The 20,203-nt window shown below is 48.9% G+C and overlaps 1 long non-coding RNA gene across 4 annotated transcripts; it reads right to left on the bottom strand.

Moving 5' to 3' along the window:
* Positions 1-259: 259 nt before the first annotated feature.
* On the bottom strand, positions 260-18,297 carry LOC120878557. 4 transcript variants are annotated; one of them, XR_005724574.1, is made up of 5 exons: positions 17,950-18,240; positions 8,745-8,876; positions 2,951-3,043; positions 910-988; positions 260-543 (listed from the first exon to the last, which is right to left on the bottom strand). It is a non-coding gene; the product is annotated as an uncharacterized LOC120878557 (long non-coding RNA). The 4 variants fall into 4 exon arrangements; XR_005724576.1 differs by having other exon boundaries at positions 8,745-8,798; positions 17,950-18,238; XR_005724575.1 differs by lacking the exon at positions 8,745-8,876 and having other exon boundaries at positions 17,950-18,297.
* Positions 18,298-20,203: the final 1,906 nt, after the last annotated feature.

Raw genomic sequence — 20,203 nt, 5'->3', positions numbered from 1 at the left:
TAGGACGAATTGTAACCAAGTCACTTTACATCTCGCTACAATCCCCAGGTCAGAAAATTGTAAAGATGGGAGATGATTTCCGAAGGACCAAACCAGTAAAATTTCCAATTTATGTCATCTAACTTAAAGATGATGATTGTGCTACATATTGTAAGGAGGGTCGGGGGGAGGGATAGGAGTGCTTGTGTTTTTTTAATCTAGGTAAAGTTTCAAAAACTAATGTAGATTAAGTGGGTCTGAGTGCAATTAAATTTATGAATACAGAGAAAAATATGAAGTTTTATTAACTGTGGAAGGAATGTGGGTCCTTAGCTGCCCAGCCAGTTCATGAAGACCAAGGAGATCAACTTACAGGGGTTAAATAAACACACTACTTTTTATTATAGCTCAAATGAATCCTCTTGCAGCAAAGCACCGAGTCTACAGTTGGCTTACGAGGTTTTCGTCTCCAGGGGCTCTGGATCTGCCCAGAGAGCAGGACCCACTGTGTTTGGGGCCTCAGGCTGGATTTTTCACGTCCCTGGATGGTACTCATCCTATGTCCTAAATGGAAACCAGTACATACGAACCAGGGAGTATGAAAAGACACGTGTATACAAAGAAGAAAAGTGCAGGGGGTGGATGGTGGGACCAGGCTGGGCCTCGAAGTTCTGTGCTCAGAGAGTAGAGAGTGCCTGGATGGGAGCTGACACGTGACGTGTGATCGTGGCTGGAGCAACTTTCAGAAATCTTAGCAAATGCACTCAGGCTGATCCTGGAGACCAGGCAGAGTAGGACCAAGGCTGGGGGAAGGCCACCCTCCCAATGGCTCAGCTGACCCCCACCCCCAGGACCTCCCCTCCTCAAGGCTGTGTGGCCAACCAGGAGCTTGTTAATTGTGCCAATGATTGGTTTGCCAGCAGCTCTTACAGATTAATATTTCAGGAGTTAGAGACACAGCTGAGCGTGAAAAGAGCATCCACTCCAGGTTGGGAATCACATTTCAATTCTGCAGAGAAAGAGAAAAAAGTGTTTCTTGAGTGAAGAGGACGAGACTCATTCACCTCCTGTGGCTGCAGACTCTGGCCTAAATTGGCTCTGGAGCGCAGAGCGGGGTACTCATCTGTCTGCCAGAGCCCAGCGCCACGGGGTCCAACCCCACAGGGCCCAGCACCGGGCCGCCAGGGTTGCCCTGTTTAGAGAACTGCCCCCTGCACTTCAAGTATCTCTTAGTTTTTCTGCAGGAAAATGGCACATTGCTTAAACTTCCTGTGGTTAAAAAGTGCTTTTCAAGAATGTGTTTCCGAAACTAAAAAAAATGAGCTGAGACTGTGTGATGTTTTTCTTACAGGGACCAGAAAGCCCTGGATTCTCTGTGTCCACAATGGGCTGGTTCTGAGCTCACAGTGAGGGCAGGCTGGGGGCCGGGGTAGGCGGGGCGGGGGGCGGGAGCGGGGGTGGCGCTGGGGGCTGCAAATACCCTACCCGGGGTCCCATCCAGACCTCCCTGGAGTCCAGGCCTCCCAAGGTCCTCCCAAACCTCATTTCTCCCTGTACCCCACTCCCCAACCAGATCTCTGGCCCCCTCACCCACTCTGGCTCCCTCCCGCCTCCTGCGGTGCCCTTCCCCTACCCGGGCCTCCCTCCCAGACCCCAGCTCCTCACACCCGAGGACGGTTCCTGCACCCCCCGCGGGCTCCCCCGGGCACCCCTCCCCTGCAGGCTCCTCCTCCCTGGAGCGTTCTGGGGCCTGCCTATCATCTTCTCTAATTGTTTCCAGATTCGTGTGGGAGGTCAGGCCGCGAGCGCTGCTCCATGCCAAGTTTATAAACAGAGCAGTGTTTCCAGATGTCCGCTGGCTCCAGCCTGGCGAGCAGGTTGATTGGGACCAGAGCAGCAACAGGTGGAGCGCAGACAATGAATTCCTTGACACTTACTTACTCCCTCAACTCTCCACTCCCCCCACTCTCAGCCCCATCTGCCACTGTCCCCACAGATCCCCAAACGATCACAGGAACGGCAGAGCCTGGAATGCAAGGAAAACAGTCATTTCCCTAATGAGGGCGGGGGTTGGGGGAAGAAGGCAGCGTCCCCATGGACATCAGAGCCTGGCTGGGCCCGCAGGAGGAGGGGTTGGGCGGGGTGCCCGGCCCCTCCCTCGCCTAGGCCTCCCCAGTTCTGTCCCCAGCTGATGGCCGCCCAAGTGGGGCAGCTCCTCACAGCAAGTGTTCTGGGAAACGCCTGGGCTTCTCAGGAAGAGGACAGACAGCAGGGTCCAGGCCTGCTGCATGCTCAGGGATCCAAAGGGACAGGGTAGCCTGCAGTCTGGACCTGCGAACTGGACAAGGTGCACCCTGGGACCACAGCGCAGTGTCCTGTCCACAGGGAAGTGGCTGGGCCAGGGGCTCAGCAAGGCAGCACGTCAGACACCTCCACCCAGAGGGCCTAGTTCACAGGCCCTGCAGCAGCTCCCATGAGGGCTGGGCTCCAAGCTGAGGGTCCCGGCGTGGACCCAGAGGCCCTGAGGGTGGGGAGACTAAGCCTGTGACCAGATGGAATCCAAGCTGGCTCAAGCAGGAACCCTCCCAGGTTTAAGTCCCAGCGTATAGAAAGTGCTGTGAAAATACAGCACATAAATATCAAAAGCACGTCTGTGAGTGTCTCTGAGTTAAGACTAGGTTATCTTCTGCCAGTCTTTGAATCTGACTTTCTTCTTATAAAATGTAACCCGACCCTGGGCTTTGAAGAGCCGGGATCTGGGACCAGGACTGAGCAGTTCATCTGAACTAACAGGACACCAGTGTGGGGGTCCGTCCACCCACCCAGGCCCAGCCCAGGCCCAACACCCTGAAGGCCCTGCAGCGCGCCACCGCTAACATCCTGCATCACAGCCGAGCACACAGACCTAGAGCAGGGCCTGCGGGACTCAGTCTCCAAAGGAAAGAGCATACACTCGTGTGTCTTTAATTACCTTCGCTCCATTTCCACAGGGCGGCTCTGACTGGTGCTTTATCCACAAAGCTCCAAGTACTATAGAAGGAATTCCTAAGGAAACAAATCATGCCTGAAATGAAAGAGCAAGAAAATGAGTGAGAGAGATAAACCCCTGAATGGGAGGGGGAGGGGAGGGGGAGGGGAAGGGGAGGAAAGGGGGAGCAGGAGGGGAGCGGAGGGGAGCGGAGGGAAAGGAATATCAGAAGGAACTGGATTTGTGACAGCTAAGAATCCTGCATGGCACCACCTGCCCGCCAGGGAGCAGGTTCTACTCCAAACTCGAAGTGCCAGTGGCTGGAGAGGACCCCCAACGCAGCCGTGTTCACCCCAGCACCTTGTCCCCAGGGACCACCCCCATGATAGGGAGGACGTCTTCACCTGTGCTCTGAGACCAGGCGTGGAGCTGTGTTCCCACCACCAAGCACAGAGACCCACAGCCATGGCACCCCCTGAGCCCATCAGAACAGGGCACACAGCAGTTCCTCTGACTGAAAGAACCTGGCTAAACCAAGAGCAACTTCTACAGCTTAAAATCTCAACATCCTCTCTAGGTGGTTAGTGGAGATTGGAACTTGTCCTGTCTACAGGATTATAAATATGCAGCAAAAAAAAAAAAAAAGTGAGCTAGTGAGAACATTAGAAAGTGTCACGGCATTTCCTAATTTCACTGATGAATGAAAACCCCTAATGTATCAGATGCAGAGTGCCACACCATGTGGGCAAGCTGGCTCTCCATGTGCCCACGTGACTGAGCCTCTCTTGAGGCCAAAGTGCAGAACCTACAGGAAAAGAAGCATCTTAGAGAACTTGAGTTTTCAACTGGAATATATTACACCTTTTCAAACATAGACCAGGATATTTCAGCAAACACAATGTGTTTGTGATTTTTATAAACTGGTGGTTCTTAGGAGGAACAATGAGCCTACGTGTGCGGAGGGCCCTTAAAGCAGGGTGTTTACTAGGGGTACAGTCCTGGGGAGCAAGCTTAAATGCTTCCTGAGACGAAACCCAGGCAGAACTGAGCCAGTTAACCAGCCAAGTGCCTCTTTATGTAACGTTTGAAACACTTCTAACCAGAATTAAGGGATTTTTTCTTCCCCCCTTCAACTTGGCAAGCAACTGAAAAGACCAGTGTGGAGGAGGTGAGAAATGCCATTTCCAAGTCCTGAAGCCGAGTCAGCTGCCCGGGTGACTTAACCCCATCCTGACACAATGAGCTGTTTGTCAGCCCCCAGCTCAGACGCATGGATGCAGTCCGTACTGCGAGGGGGGCTGACAACCACATCCTTCCTCCCCGTTTGGTCCTGAGCGCCTGCTCGCCACGCACTCCGCTCTCTGCTCTGTCCAAAGCCCGAATGGTGCAGTCACACCCGTTGCTGTGTCCTCCCAGACAGAAGTCCCGGCCGCACCCACCTGGCCATCCTCGGGTTTCCAGGGGCCACTCCTGCCCAGAGAGCCACTGGCCACCAATAGGGGACAGCGCTTTGGGCAGCCAGGTTTGCCCTCTCTTGGGCTTTCTTCCCCTGTGCAGAGCACAGCCCAGAAAGTTCAGCCTGTGGTCCCCAGGGCAGGCGGGGGGCGGGGTTGCCTTTTGATAGGAAGAGACCAAAGCAGATCCCAGCATCCAGCATCGTCAGACCTCCAACTCCACGCTTTTGTGGCTCAGTTGGTAAAGAATCTGCCTGTAATGCTGGAGACCTGGGTTTGATCCCCGGGTTGGGAAGATCCCCTGGAGAAGGGAAAGGCAACCCACTCCAGTATGCTGGCCTGGAGAATTCCATGGACTGTATGGTCCATGGGGTCGCAGAGTCAGACACGACTGAGCGACTTTCACTTTCATTGCCAAGGCTGCTCAGTCTCACTGCGTCTGACCCCACATGTGTGCTGATGAACCAGCTCTGCTAAGAGAGCCCCTCTGATCCCACGCGTCTGCTGATGAACCAGACTCTGCTCTCAGCAGGGCATCTGGGGTGTGAGAGTCATGTTAAGTCCATTTAAATTTGCTGGGATGACCACACACTTGGCGGTTAGTGCAAAGGCCCTGTTGTTCAAGATTTCTAGCCAAGGATTTGGCCAGACACCAAATCTAATCTCCCGGGGGTGGGAGGAAAGCAGACAGGCCTCCGACCCTACCCCGAAGGGGTGACCCCTGGGCACAGCAGGCCTGGGGGCTCTGCGTCCTCCAATCCAGCTGCGTAACTCAAGGTAGAAAGAATGTGCTTCTGAGGACAAGGGGCTTCCCAGGAGGCTCAGTGGTAAAGAGCCCACCTGCCAATGCAGGAGGTAAAAGAGGCGTGGATTCAGTCCCTGGGTGGGGAAGATCCCCCTGGAGTAGGAAACGGCAGCCCACTCCAGTGTGCTTTCCAGGAGAATCCCATGAGTAGTAGATTCTTTAAAAGTCTATCAAATGCTGTTTTGTTCTGTAACAAGGAAACTAGAACCCCTGGATCTGAAATGAAGATTCTTAGAAATTCTACAGAACTCAAAGCGATGATACCATGAACTGGCCGAAGGGGATCCAGAGAAAACCACTAATTTTAAAAAATAAAGTTAATTCCATCACAAAGAACAACCCAAACCAAAATGTTTAGATGACATCATGCAACATTATTTGGACATTATTTGGAAGAAATATATTTCCATTTAAGACTTTTAAAGAATTTTTATTCTCTTTCAATGTCACGGGGTTTCTATAACTTAGGATGTTCCCAAAACAGAGATTTGTTTTCACTGGGTGGACGCACCCTCTGCGATATAAGGTCACACCTGATTTACTCACATGGCCCTGAATTGCACCCCCTGGAGCCCAGAGAGGACCACTGGGGGCACCCCATCTCCAAACTCCTGACTCTGCCACCCAGAGTGTGGAAATCACCTCTGTCCTGAAACATGGGGACATTTTCCATACATGACTTAGCAACACGCCCCTGCCAGCCATCACCTGCAAATAAGTGAATTGTAAATAACACAATGAAAGCTTGTCCTGATATTGAAATAAATTCTTGCTACACCTGCACAAAGTTATTTTATTTAGAAAAGACCAAAAGTTACCGGTGCCCACTTGCTTCTGATAAAGATTCTTAAATATCCAGAAGGATTAGGAAAGCAGTACTTAGCAGTAATAACTTATTCCCAATAAAAGTGATCTCTGGCCAAGACCCAACGAAAAGTTATGTGACCCAGATGAGGCTCTGGACGGTTGAGAAGGGCCTGCTTTCCTAAGACTCAGATGCCCTTGAGCAGAGTTCCTGATAACGGCCTCCAGGGCACACGGGGACAGACATGAATGGGGAGACAGAGACAGAGAGAGAACAGGGAGACAGAGAAAGAGACAGAAAAAGAGAGGCCGAGAGAGACAGAGTCAGAGAGACAGACAGAGAAAGGCAGGAAGGGCACGTGGATGCCTTCAGGGTTGTAAGAAAGGCCACTTGAGCTGAATGTATTTCCTGAAACCAGGTCACCTCAGGCGGACACCCAGGATCCCAGTCCCCCCTCCCCGGGGGACCCAAGGGAACCAGCAGAGGTTCTCTGGCACCAAAATGCAGCGTTTCCCTGAGAGAAGCCATGAGGAGAAGGACTGGGCGACCTCGCTGAGGACCTCCTCAGGGAAACTTCCTGACTCCAGGAAAGGGGGATCAGACACCTGCACACCCTGCCCAAGGCCACCGGCCCAAGAAAGGGCCACAGCCACAGTGTTTCCTGAGGAAGCCTCGCAAAGCCTGAGAATGCTCTCAAAGAGGAGAGGGTGCCCTCCCTCCCTTTGGGGGCTGAGGCTCACAGCCTCACCGCCACCAGGTAGAAAGGGCGTCAGCAAGGGGGCCGCTGGAGGCCAGGAAAGGAGACCCTGACCGGCCCATAGAGCTTCTGACTGCCCAGGGCTGGCAGCCTGCAGCCCCTGGAGACCTGGGCCTGGGACACATCTGTGGAGGAGGCAGAGGAGACAGGAGGGCTGGCCCGTCCTGTCCAGGGAGGCCTTTGTCCAGAGGGCAGGGTCTCCAGGTGCAACTGAAGACAACACTCTATCAGGGGCTGTGAGGACCACAGACCATGAGGGATTCATCCGTCAGTGGCCAGTCAACGGCCAGAGGCTACTTCTTATCAAACAGAATAGGTATATGTTGAACTTTGGAATAAAATGCTGCACTTACTTTAGAAGGAGCTCAAGAAGCTGAAATATTTTCAAATATATAAATCTTAATCCAGAACTGCAATAGTGTAAGATGTAAAACGCAAAATGCAGACGTTTCTCAAATTCTAGATCTTGCAACTTCTCTGAACTATCCAGCATGTGGAGAGTACATCAAACCTGCTCCAAACACCGCAGACTCGACCAGCTGACAGGCTGGAGCTGAGGTTTGGGGAGCAGGGCCGGTGAGGACCCTGACTGCACAGCCCAGAGAACCAGCCTTTTCAGTAAGCGATGTTTGACTCTCGGTGTGAGTGTGGATGCTTCCACGGAAGTTCTTGGGAGGAACAGTCAGGCCATTTGCTTGAGCAAGACATTCCTGGAAAAATAAAACCACGCTCTCCAATCAGGAGGAGCACAAAGTTGTGCCGGCTCCAGCTCTGTGTCTGGGCAGAGCGCAGGCAGGGGTTCTCAAGGAAGAACCAGTTGTTAGTAATTTACAAATAATATGATAGGTGAGATGGCTGGATGGCATCACTGATGCAATGGACATGAACTTGGGCAAACTCCAGGAGATAGTGGCGGACAGGGAAGCCTGGCATGCTGCAGTCCACAGGGCTGCAGAGTTGGACACAACTGGGCAACTGAACAACAATACAATAGATAAAGATGATAAACATACTATTTATTAGGAATTCAGAACTGAATTTCTAGAAGAACTCATATCAACACTGGGCATTGGCAAAGTCAAAAAAATTAATTTACTTTCATTGAGCACTTTCTCAGTGCCAGATAATTTCACAAATTTCCCCCAGTTCTTTGTTTCGGTGGGGTCAGGCAGTGAGGGGCTCAGTCCACACCCAGGACCCGCACGCTCACCAGGCTCGGTTCACTGTCTCAGCTGTTGCTGTTGCTCAGTTACTAAGTCATGTCCAACCCTTTGTGACCCCAGGGACTGCAGCATGCTAGGCTCCTCTCTCCTCCACTGTCTCTTGGGGTTTGTTCAAATTCATATTCATTGAGTTAGTGATGCTACCTAAGCATCTCACGCTCTGCCACCCGCTTCTCCTTTTGCTTTCAATCTTTCTCAATGTCAATCCCCTCCACACATGAGGAAACCACAGAGAGAAGGGCCAAGCATGCAGAGCAGGGTTCACTAGAAAGGACACCCAAGCAGGTGACCACAGCTGGACCTTGGTCCCCAAGTTTAAATCCAGGGTTGCCTTGCTGGGACAGCCCTCCTTCCAGACAGACACGGGGCTCTGCCCACCCCGCCAGCCCAGGCACCCCCACTCTCCCATCAGCCCTCAGCCCAAGGCCACCAGGTCCAGAAACCACAGCTGTGTGTCCTTCACACCAGAAGCAGTATCTCTGACCACAGGCTGGGCTGCAGCCCGAAGGGGAGAAGCACTTCCTCCTCAGGTTTGGCCCCAAGCCTTGGTGGGACACGTGGAAACAGGGGTGTTGCCAGCTCCCCGGGGACACCCCGAGGATCAGCTGCCCTTCTGCCTCCCTGCGAGCTCGCCGAGCCAGGCTGGGATGAGCGGGAAGCTTGTTCTCAGCCACCCAGGGCTTCTCCATGCTTGGCCATGAGATGCTACCCTGAGTCCTATGGACGCAGGGAAGCCAGGGTTGCCCCACTCACCTTTCCACCAGCCTCCAGGCCCCAACTGCTCAGCTCAGTCTCCTTCAGAAGAGTCTGAAATGAAACCGACATGTCATCTTGTCGTGACGACAAGGGAGGATCCAGGAGTCACACGTTCCCCCATCTCTCAGGCTACAGGAGTGTTTACAAGTCTTCGGTCACCAACAGGCGGGCCACATCTTCCTCCAGTAAATGGTCCCGAACAGACCCCCAAGGGTCCTTCCCCGTCCCCTGCTCAAGCGCAGCAGGGCACCCGCGGGAGGGGCAGGATGAGCATCCTCTCCTCCCAGCCACAGGCCCCGTGGGAAGCCGCTGAGTCACTAGTAACAACAGTAACCGGGAGGCCCTGACATCATCTACAGGGCATCTCATGTCCGAGCTTTACATCTGTGGCCTTGTTTAGTTCTCACTGGTGCTCAGGAAAGACATTCTGAATCCTCACCAGAGGGGCAGAACACACCCCCTTTCAGAGATGACCCGTCTGACCTGCCTTTAGCGAGCCGCCAGTTGCCCAGACTCATGGCTTGTTGGCAGCAAAGTCAGGGTGTGAAGTCCCTTCCTCCCCTGCGGGCGTCCACCTCCCCCACTGTCCACAGGGGCCAGCAGGACGCGGTTCTGAGAGGAGGCAGAAAGACTCTGCAATCAGAAGGCGAGTTGCTGCAGTCCATACTCTTCTGCAGGATGTGACGTTGTGACTCTTTTATCTACTTCTGTTACTTTCTTTTCACTTCAGTCACTTTCTTTTATCTACTTCTTTGTTACTTTCTGATTGGCGGATTCTATCTTCCTGCACCAGGCAGGATTCACTCACTGGGCTTGAAAGTCTCGCTGGCAGAGCGATAAAATGGCATAACTGAGAACGGAATGCCCACTCCACTGTAACTCACATTCCAATGTAATATGTATATTCACTTGTTTGGTTTGTTCCCAGGGAGCAGAAGGATTGTCTTGTGCTCCCTTCTCTGGTTCAATTCACTTTTTGGGGGGTGGGGTAGCGTGGGGTGGGATGGGCGGTGGTGATGAGTGTAGAGCAGCAGAATGAACCCAGACAGGAGAGGAAAATATGTTCTTCGATGACAATGCTGCAAGTCCACAGCACACTCCTCCAAACAGCCTGACTTTTCACCTGGCTCACTGTCAGCCAGCTATTTTACATCTCTTCATAAACTGCGGAGAAGGATGGGTATGCAAACTGCAGTTGTCCTGTGGAATTTCAGTAGTTCACTGTTCCTGTAGAAAAATCAGTGTTGCCTACACAAACTTACTCCAAATAAACTTATGCTTTTCACCTTTCCTTTGGACCATTTTTAACACCCGCCTGGTTCCCTCCGTAGTTAAAGAGTAAGACAAAATCTTCAACATGGGTTGATGTACATCACTACAAGAATCTCGCTTTCACCTTTTCATGAAAAATATCTTTTGACAGAGATACATCCAGAAATTGACCCATGGGACTTCTTCCTCATTGTCTGGGGCCTCAAGGCCAAGTTAACATACATCTTCCATCTCTAATCTGACCTCAGGCCTCTTGTCTGGCCGACTAAGTCTCTCACAACAGCCACCGTCCAGTATCATTAGACAGCCAGCTCTAAATCACTTTTCTTGGTTCTCCCGTGTCCCTTTGATATTCACAGCGGTGTGTCGGCACCATTGAGATGGAATGTCCAGGTTAGGGGCGTGTCCCACCTGGATGAAAGAACCATGAGTGCATTTTTTTTGTGCCTCGAAGGAAGATGCTATGTTTTTTCCAAATTGAAGATTTAAAGCTACTCTGTATTGTCAGTTGATGGTGAGCATTTTTTAGCAAGAAGGTATGTTAGCTACACACATTGTTCTTTCAGACGTACTAGTGTTGCACACTTAGTAGACTATACAATATAGAATAAACAACTTTTATGTTCACTGGGAAACCGAAACACGTGGGTACCTCATTGTATCATGGTATTTGCTTCATTGCGATGCCTAGAACCAAACCCATGAGATCTCTGAGGTGTCTCTCTGTAGGATCAATGGCCTTGATTTTTCTAGTGGGAAAAAAAGGCAGATAAAGAAATATTGTAAAATATTTTGAGTTATTTGGGAAGTTATCTAGATCAGTAATACAGTTCCAACATTATTTTTTCAAGAAATGCCTTACTCTGAATTTTCTTTCAATAACATAGAAACAACTCCATAAGTGAAAAAGTCTCCAGCTTTTTTAAAATAAAACACATTTATAGAGACAGTGTCTGGAGTCTTGTGCACGTGAGCAGGACATCACATTGTGGATACCAGTTGAGGGTTTTAAGGCAGGTTCCATTCATATGAGTAAAAAGCAACATTCATTTACAGCAATTTTAAGTCTGATAGTTCAGAGAAGAACTAACTGGTTTAAATAGCCTTCTCACTTTCATGCATTGGAGAAGGAAATGGCAACCCACTCCAGTGTTCATGCCTGGAGAATCCCAGGGATGGGGGAGCCTGGTGGGCTGCCATCTATGCGATCGCACAGAGTCGGACACGACTAAAGTGACTTAGCAGCAGCAGCAGCAGAATAGGCAGAAATGTTACTGAAGTAACTGAAGATTCAGAGACAAATCACTTAACAGGTCACTGACCCATGAATTGAATAACCAAAAGCATCATCTACTTCAAGACTCTTGTATAACTGAAAATTAATTCTAAAGTAAAAACTGGGGAGGCTAAATGAATTCTATCCTAAAAGCTGTTCAGTAGACACCGCAAAGGGTAAATCTTAACACAATGCACTTATTTTTCTTCAGTTCTTTCCCTGAATGGTAAAGAGGAGCCTCATCATTGACTTTTTAAAAGCGATTTCTTTTGAAACAATAGATTGAAACTCAGCAAATTTCCAGTTAATCTTCTCTGAACATCGATATTGTTGGGAAGGGCAGGTAACACAACCAGCATAGCCCCAGGGTGTTGGGTCATTAAATTAAAACAGAAGTGTAATATGAAAGTGAAGGCACCCACCCAGAAGCATGTTTTTGCCACTATGAAAAAGGCCTGGACACTAAACAAGCAAGCATGGTACCAAGTTCAAACAAACTTCGCAGAAAGGGAAACATTCATGAATCAGTTAATAGTGGTCCATGGGGTCGAAAACAGTCAGACGTGACTTAGCAACTGAACAACAGGCCTACCCTTAAAGATCTACTAAACAAGTTCCTTCAAGCAGACAGGGAATGATAGAAGAAAGAACTGGGAAGGAAGAAGGAGCAACAGAAAGATTAGAAATGGGCACACACAACAGACTATCCTTTTCTCAAGCTTTATCAATTATATTCAATGATAAAACAGAAATCATAACACGTTCTAATTCATAAGAACAAATTATTTAAAAGCAAGGAAGGAAAAAGCAACTCAATGGATGTGAAGTTTTCACTCCTGAAAATAGTAAAATACTGATACCAGTTAAGTGTTACAAGTCACAGATGTGTATCTGGGTACCCAGAGCATCCACTACAAAACCTTTAGACACACACTAAAATAATGATAAATCACTTTGGGAATCCTAAAGTAGTGCTAATATACCAGGAAAAAGGCAAAAAAATACAGGATCAAGAGCTGGAGAAAACAAATAATAAAACAGTCCTTTTAAGCACTAACATACCTGGAAACCACCTTAAATGCAAATTGTCCAAATACACTAATCAAAAGATACAGATTAACAGACTGGAAAAATAAACATGCTCCAAAAGTACACTGCTTTTACCAAAACAACCTCTCTTCTTATGTAATGACACAGGCATGTTGAAAGCAAAAAATACGGAAATAAATATATAAACATTATTTTTAAAAAAAAAAGGAGTAATAACTCCATTAATAGCTAATAATGTAGACTTCAGATCAAAGAAAATTACGAGAGAAAAGTTTAAAGCTACTCTTATATAATCTCTCCCAGATAAGGAAAAAGGCAGAAACACTTCCAACTCATTTTCTGATGTCAGTACTATCTTGAAACCAAAACTAGACAAAGACAGTGATATAAAATAAGACTATAGATTAATATAACTAATGAAACTAGACACAAAATCCTCATAAAATATCAGCAAATTAAATCCAACAGTGTATAGAAAGAATGATACAAAGTGACCAACTGGAATTATTCCAAATATGCAAGACTAGTCAGTATTTGAAAATCATCAATATATTCTACCATCAGTTCAGTTCCGTTCAGTCGCTCAGTCATGTCCGACTCTTTGTGACCCCATGAATCGCAGCACACCAGGCCTCCCTGTCCATCACTAACTCCCGGAGCTCACCCAAACTCATGTCCTTCGAGTCAGTAATGCCATCCAGCCATCTCATCCTCTGTTGTCCCCTTCTCCTCCTGCCCCCAATCCCTTCCAGCATCAGAATCTTTTCCAATGAGTCAACTCTCCACATGAGGTGGCCAAAGTACTGGAGTTTCAGTTTTAGCATCAGTCCTTCCATTGAACACCCAGGACTGATCTCCTTTAGAATGGACTGGATGGATCTCCTTGAAGTCCAAGGGACTCTCAAGAGTCTTCTCCAGCACCATAGGTCAAAAGCATCAATTCTTCGGTGCTCAGCTTTCTTCACAGTCCAACTCTCACATCCTTACATGACCACTGGCAAAACCATAGCCTTGACTAGACGGACTTTTGTAGGCAAAGCAATGTCTCTGCTTTTCAATATGCTATCTAGGTTGGTCATAACTTTCCTTCCAAGGAGTAAGCATTTTTTAATTTCATGGCTGCAATCACCATCTGCAGTGATTTTGGAGCCCCCCCAAAATAAAGTCTGATACTGTTTCCACTGTTTCCCCATCTATTTCCCATGAAGTGATGGGACCAGATGCCATGATCTTTGGTTTCTGAATGTTGAGCTTTAAGCCAACTTTTTCACTGTCCTCTTTCACTTTCATCCAGAGGCTTTTTAGTTCCCTTATATCAATAAGCAAAAGAAAACAATCCTATTACTTGACGCAGAGAAAGCATTTGATAAAACATTACTCTCATTTAGGGCTTCCCTGGTGGCTCAGATGGTAAAAAAAAATGTGCCTGCAAGACACCAACTTTCGATCCCTGGCTCAGGAAGATCCCCTGGAGAAGGGAATGGCAACCCACTCCAGTATCTTTGCCTGGAGAATCACATGGACAGAGGAGTTTGGTAGGCTACAGTCCGTGGCATCACACAAAGAGCTAGACACAAGAGAGCAACTAATACACTACACTCATTTATGATGAAAAAAATAATAATAAAGGGAAATCAGAAAGAGAGGGAAATGATCTCAACTTGACAAAGAGCATCTAGCATCTACAGCTACGATCATGCTTCATGGTGAAAGAATGTGTGCTTTCCCACTAAAATCAAGAACAAGGCAAGGCTCTACCTCTGTCATTCACTATGGCACTGGAAGTTCTGCCACTGCAGTGGCAAGAAAAATAAAAGACATTAGGAAGAAGTTAAACTATATTTGTAGATGACATGATTGTCTGTTGTAAAAGTCCAAAAGAATCTACAAAAAAAAATCCTAGAAGCAAAAAGTAAGTATAGCAAGGTCACAAGATACAAGATCAGCTCACAAAAATCAATAACATTTCTACATACTAACAATGAACATTAAATTACTAAATTCAAAACAAATAACCATTTGTAATCACTGCAAAGAAAACATAATACTTTTATATACACGTAACAAAACATGTACAGAAAGTGTATGCTAAAAATTACAATGTGTATGCTAATGAAAGACAAACAAACATTGAGGCATACTACATTCATGGACTGGAAAATTCAACATCATAAAAATGTCAAGTCTCAAATGAATCTATAGGTTTAACTCAATTCCCATCCAAATTTAGCAACTCTTTTTGTAGATAGATAAGTTAATTCTAAAATTGTTATGGAAAGGCACAGGCAAAGGTAAAATCACTGGAAAAAGAAGGGTAAGGTAGGAGGAAATAGTTAATCTGACGGCAAGTCATATAACACAGCTACAGTAATCACAAAGAGTCGTATTGGGAGACAGTGGGACAGGTACATTTATCTAAGGAACAGAAGAGTCCAGAAACAGGGCTAGATGAATATTCTCAGCTGAGGTTTGACAAAGGTGCAGCAGTGACTCCGAGAAGGAAAGCAAGCCTTCTCAAGAAGTGGTTCTGATGAAACTGGACAGGAGGGGAGGGGACTACACATCTTATATATAAGTTAATTCAAACTAGATCATAGCCCTGAGTGTAAAATGTACAACTACAAACCTCTCATAAAAAGCACACAGAAGAAATCCTCAGGCTCTAAGGTTAAACAACGAGTTCTTAGACTTGACACCAAAAGCACTGCCATACAAAGAAAATTCGATACATTGGACCTCATCAAAATTAAAACCTTTTGCTCTGTGAAAGTCTATGTGAAGAGAATGAAAAGATGAGCTACAGATGGAGAAGAGGTGTTGGCAAATCCAGCATGTGACAAAGGACCAGTATCTAGAATATGGAAAGAACTTTCAAAACTTAGCAGTAACAAAAAATAACAATGCAATCGGAAAATGAGCACAAAGCATAGTGATATTTCACTGAAGAACATACATACATGGCAAACAAGCATGAGGGGGAAATAGTCAACATCATTAAGCATTAAGGAAATGAACATTTAAGCCTCAATGAGGCCACTATACACTTACCAGAACACTAAACAGTTGGCCAGGATGTGGAGAAACTGGGTCATTCATACATTGCTAGTTGGAAGGTAAAATGGCACAGCCAGTCTTGAGGACAATTCAGCAGTTTCTTTGAAACTAAGCATTAAACTACCGTACAAATCATCAATGGTCCTTCTGGACATTTATACCAGAGAAATGAAAACTAACATTCACATAGAAACCTGTACACAAATAATACGGCAGGTTTACTCGTAATAGCCTAAAACTAGAATCAGCCCAGGTGTCATTCAGCGGGTGAATGGATAAAAACTGCAGAACAGTCATACCATGGAATATTTGTCAGCAATAAAAAGGAACAAACTGCTAATATGTGTGTAACAGTTTGGATGAATCTCCAAAGAATTATGCTAAGCAAGAAAAACAGTCCCCAAAGGATCATGCATAGGGTAGAATTTTAGAAACAGAGGACAGATTGGTGGTTGCCAAGAACTGGGATGGAAGGAGGGGGACATGTGGCCACAAAAGGCCACAGAGGGACCCTGTGTTGGTGGAACTGTTTTAGTTAGTGTCTGGACTGCAGCGGTGTCCACACGACCCACACATGGGTACAGCTATATGTGGAACAAATAGACACACACTGAGTGCAAGTCATCGATTGAGGTGAGTGAGTCATGTCAATATCAATGTCCTGGCTGAGCATCCTTCTGTGGCTTTGCAAAATGTTACCATTGGGGGAAACTGGGTAAAGAGTACACAGCCCTCTCAACCACATATGAATGGGCAGCCTCCTTAATAAAAGTTTCAATTAAAGTAAAACAGCTGTGATAGGGCCAGTGTTGAGCACACACACACACGTGCGCGCACACACACAGGTTCCTGCTGGCCCCTGAGCACAGCAGGAAAACGTGGTGAGCTCCTGATTTCAAATGCTTTGTTCCATCATTAAATCAAGGAGCTCCTGGAAAACGCAAGGTGAGTGTGTGGAACCGAGGACGTGAGATCAGAAAGTCTTCCCAAGTCCTCGTGTCTATAAATAGATAGGAACTAACAAAAATTCAGAACCACTAAACCCAACTGCAACATAAAAGCCTTTCTTACAAACCTCTGTGTAATAACCCTGGTTAACCGGCAGTGACCTCACACGCATCACCAACCGTAAAATCCGCTAACCTGGAGATTTCCTTATCCGTTAGAGATGAGCAAACTGAGGCTGGAATAAGTAAGCAAGCAAGGGGCCATGTTGGTCTCTTCTCTTTGGAACCTCCTGCCTGTCCCCTGAAACTTCGGTAAAAATCTAATGTGTGAAAAGGAAGAAGCAATTGTTTTATGAATAAACTGAGAGGTCCCGCACTCCCAGCCAGACCTCTGAAAGGCAGGACCCCTCTATCACAGGAAGCCACTGCAGAATCCTGCCATCAACGTTTCAAAGGGTAAAGAGAGCACAGGGTGGGGCGAATCAGACGAACCTTACGTCTGCCTCTGGCAGCTCGAAAGGAACCTCATTCTCACTCTGGGTTTTGGCTCCATCTTCTTAACCAAACCACCAAGCACAGCCACTAACAGCCAACTTGCCAAATTGGACCTCGGTCTTCTCTGTGAGTCTTGGCCCAATTTCTGGCAAATTCATCAAGATACAGTCTGTGGGAGGAAACAGTGCCCTCGTAGCCTATTCAAAGCACCGTGATGCATCCGAGGCTCCTCAACATTCCAGCGCCCTGACGTCCAGCCACCGCCTGGGCCCATTGACCTCAAACGTTTAGACAAAACTCCCCAGGAAGCTGCTCTGCGGAAACGCTACCGGCCCCAGTCAGCCTGCCCTCAGACCAGCGCAGCTTCTTCTCAGTTCCACTTAAGGACTTTTGAAAAAAAAAAAAAGTCCCGGCTTCGGGGCCAGGGAACCCTGGCCAGGACAACACCCCCGGCCAGATCTCCAGACCCGGCGGCTGAAACAGTTTGGGACTGAGGTGGAAACCGCCTACACTTCGTGTTAATTGTTGGTGAAGACAACACAAGCTCCGCCATCATTTTCTATTTTCCCTCTTTACCATCTTTTCAAAATGACTTCGTCATGGTTTATAGCTGGCTGGTTTCTAGCTAATGAATATTTAGAACCCCAAATCCTTAAGCCCTTATTCCCTGCCAGAGGAGAGAAGGAACCACCAGCTCCAGGGAAAGACGGGGGCCAGCCAGGCACCCGGGCGCAGATGACGGGGCCAGAACCGGCCGAGGAAGCACGTCCACCCGCCGAGCGGGGTCGGAAGTCTACCCTCCAGCCCCGGCCTGGGCCCCTCTGGGAACCCAGGAAGGAAAGGCGCTCCTGGCCGGCGCTCCGTGACAGCGATGCGGCCCTCTCAGAAACAGGGCAGGAGGCTTCCGGCTGCGAGAATCAGCGTCATAACGCGCTTTGAGAGCGGCGGGGGCGGCTGGGGGCGGCGGGGGGCGGCTGGGGGCGGCGGGGGCGGCGGGGTGGAAGGTTCTACCCACTGCACAGAAACACACACGCCTTCAGCACCATTAGCAGAAACAGCATCTTGTTTCCAATTCGGCTGCAGATAATGAAATTAGCCCCCAAATTACCATAAAGTGGAACAAGTAGGCACAAAAGCGGGAGGTGGGTCTGGAGGCCTTCGCCCTCCCCCCTGCAGACCAGTCTCGGCTCTGGCTCTTAGCTGTTTAAATTCAAAGCAACGCTTCTGTTTTCCTAAGTCGCCGTCTTGACCCCAAGCAGATAAAGAGCGCCGCGTGACACATTCAGCAGAGTTGCTGTGTTCCTGCTCTGTTTACATCAGGAAATCCAGCGGGTGGGGACTGGCTGGGCGCCGGCCCGGGCGCTGGGCCTGACTCCATCCAGATGTGCGCCGGCTCCAGAGTGGCTGCCGCGCGCAGTAAACGGGCACCGAGGCGGCCCCGCGGGCGCACAGAGGCGGCGAGAGGAGGAGGGACCGCGGCGCGCGGAGGAGGGACCGCGGGGGCGCACGAGGAAGGGGCGCTCGGAGGGGGGCGCGCGGGGAGGGGGCGCTAGGAGGAGGTTGCATGGGGGAGTGCGCGGGGAGGGGCCATGCGGGGAGAGGTCGCAGGAGAGGGGGTGAGCGGAAAGGGGGAGCTGGGGGAGGCACAGGGACGGGGCGCGAAGGGAGGGGCTGTGAGGGGAGGGGGCGCACCCACGGGGCGTAGAGCAGGGACCTCGAGCGCGACGCCAGCGACCCCGGGAGTGGGCCCCCGCGCCGTGTGCATTTCCCTGTAAATGTGCTACACTTTAAAGAACAGGGAGCGCAGTATATCACTGGGAATGTTGGCTGTCTATTGGTCCCTGTGGATACTGCTGGGTTAGTACGACTTGTAACCAGAGCAAGAGAAACATAAAAAAAAAAGCCGGGAAACACTGCCAATTAGTCATTACAAGGAGATTGTAAAAACAAGAGAAAGAAAGAGGGGAAGCAGAAGGAATAAAAGAATAAAATGCCCCAGGAAAAAAAAGAAAATAGATGCGCTTTTGTTCTGGAATACAGTGAACAGGCAGCAAGAGAGGCTGCTGGCTAACCAGGGGTCCTGCAAACCAGCAGGTTCCCAGGACAGCCCTGGAGGGACCCCAGAGCCATCTCCGGTCTGCACCCCTCTGCTGTGCTTGCCGGACTCGGGCTAGCCAGTGGGCAGACAGTGTGCTGTGGAGCAGGGCCCAGTTGTGTAAAATCCAAATTAGGCATTTATTTCTGATCGCCGGCGGCCTACACGGTCCTCACAGCTGAGTTATAAGAAAAAGAAACAGGAACCAGTTTCTTTTTCTCACAAGTTCCTACCAGCCACCGACTTCAAGCACACTGTGGCCATACTTGCTGAACATTGTTTTCAACCTGGTGGTATTCTGATTAAAATATCTTTCCCCACCCCACCTTTTGCTGGATTCACGGCTCCAAGAACGTGGGTATCACAAGCTGAGATGGGTCTGCGGGTGCCTCCCTGGCCTCAGTCCCTTTGTCCCTTCTCCAGATTGAAGCCCCAGTGTTTTTTGCAGCAGAAGCCCAGGGTGGACAGCGCTTCTTCCAGGGAACAGCCTTCAAGCAGGAGGAGGGGGGCCACTGGAGAGGAAGCTGGGCCCCCTCCCTGGGGACTAGGGACACATGTTGCCAGCCAGAGAGGAACTGCTTATCTCAGCAGCGGAGAGTCGGCACCCCGCCAGCCCCTCCGCCCACTAGCTTCGAGTCCCACCTCCTCTGAGTCATGAGGACGGCCACATGGCCTGAGATCCAGCCCTGGCAAGGGTGCAACTTTGCTCATCAGCTGGGGTCCTTCTTGGTGCCTGGCCACAAGTCAGCAGATACACAGCTCAGCTTCACCAGCACAAAATGTCTTGCATAAGATATGTTTCAAAAACAATTACATGAGCAAATTATCTTGGCTCGTAGCAGCAGATTTTTTAAATCTGGTAGCAAGATCTCAAGAAAAAGAATGATTAAACCACAAGCACTATTTTAAAATAACATTAAACTAGACAAGAAATGAAGAATTCTCATAGAATCATAAAGAACATGTTCTTCCCCCACTCAGTTCAGAGCATCCCCCATGTGTGTGTCCCAGGGCACCCAGAAACTTCCCCAGAAGTTAAAGTAAGAAACTTGCTTCTATCTGTGCCTTGATGGAAACCAAAGGAGTAAAGATCCTTCATTCAGCAGGACTTTCCCTTCTTATCTCAGAGCTCTGACATCCATCAGCGGGAAGATTACAGGAGAGCCTGCGGGAGAATCTGTGAGCTGAGCTCCGCCTGCCCCGCCAGCTCAGCTGGCTTTGCCCACAGCCCGTGGTCCCCAAGGGATGACTGCATCCCTTTTGATCT

This window comes from Oryx dammah, unplaced genomic scaffold (genome assembly GCF_014754425.2).
Source record: "Oryx dammah isolate SB20612 unplaced genomic scaffold, SCBI_Odam_1.1 HiC_scaffold_19, whole genome shotgun sequence".
NCBI lineage: Eukaryota > Metazoa > Chordata > Mammalia > Artiodactyla > Bovidae > Oryx > Oryx dammah.
The sequence above is the reverse complement of the archived record's forward strand: the minus strand, read 5'-3'. Positions and strand labels throughout refer to the sequence as shown.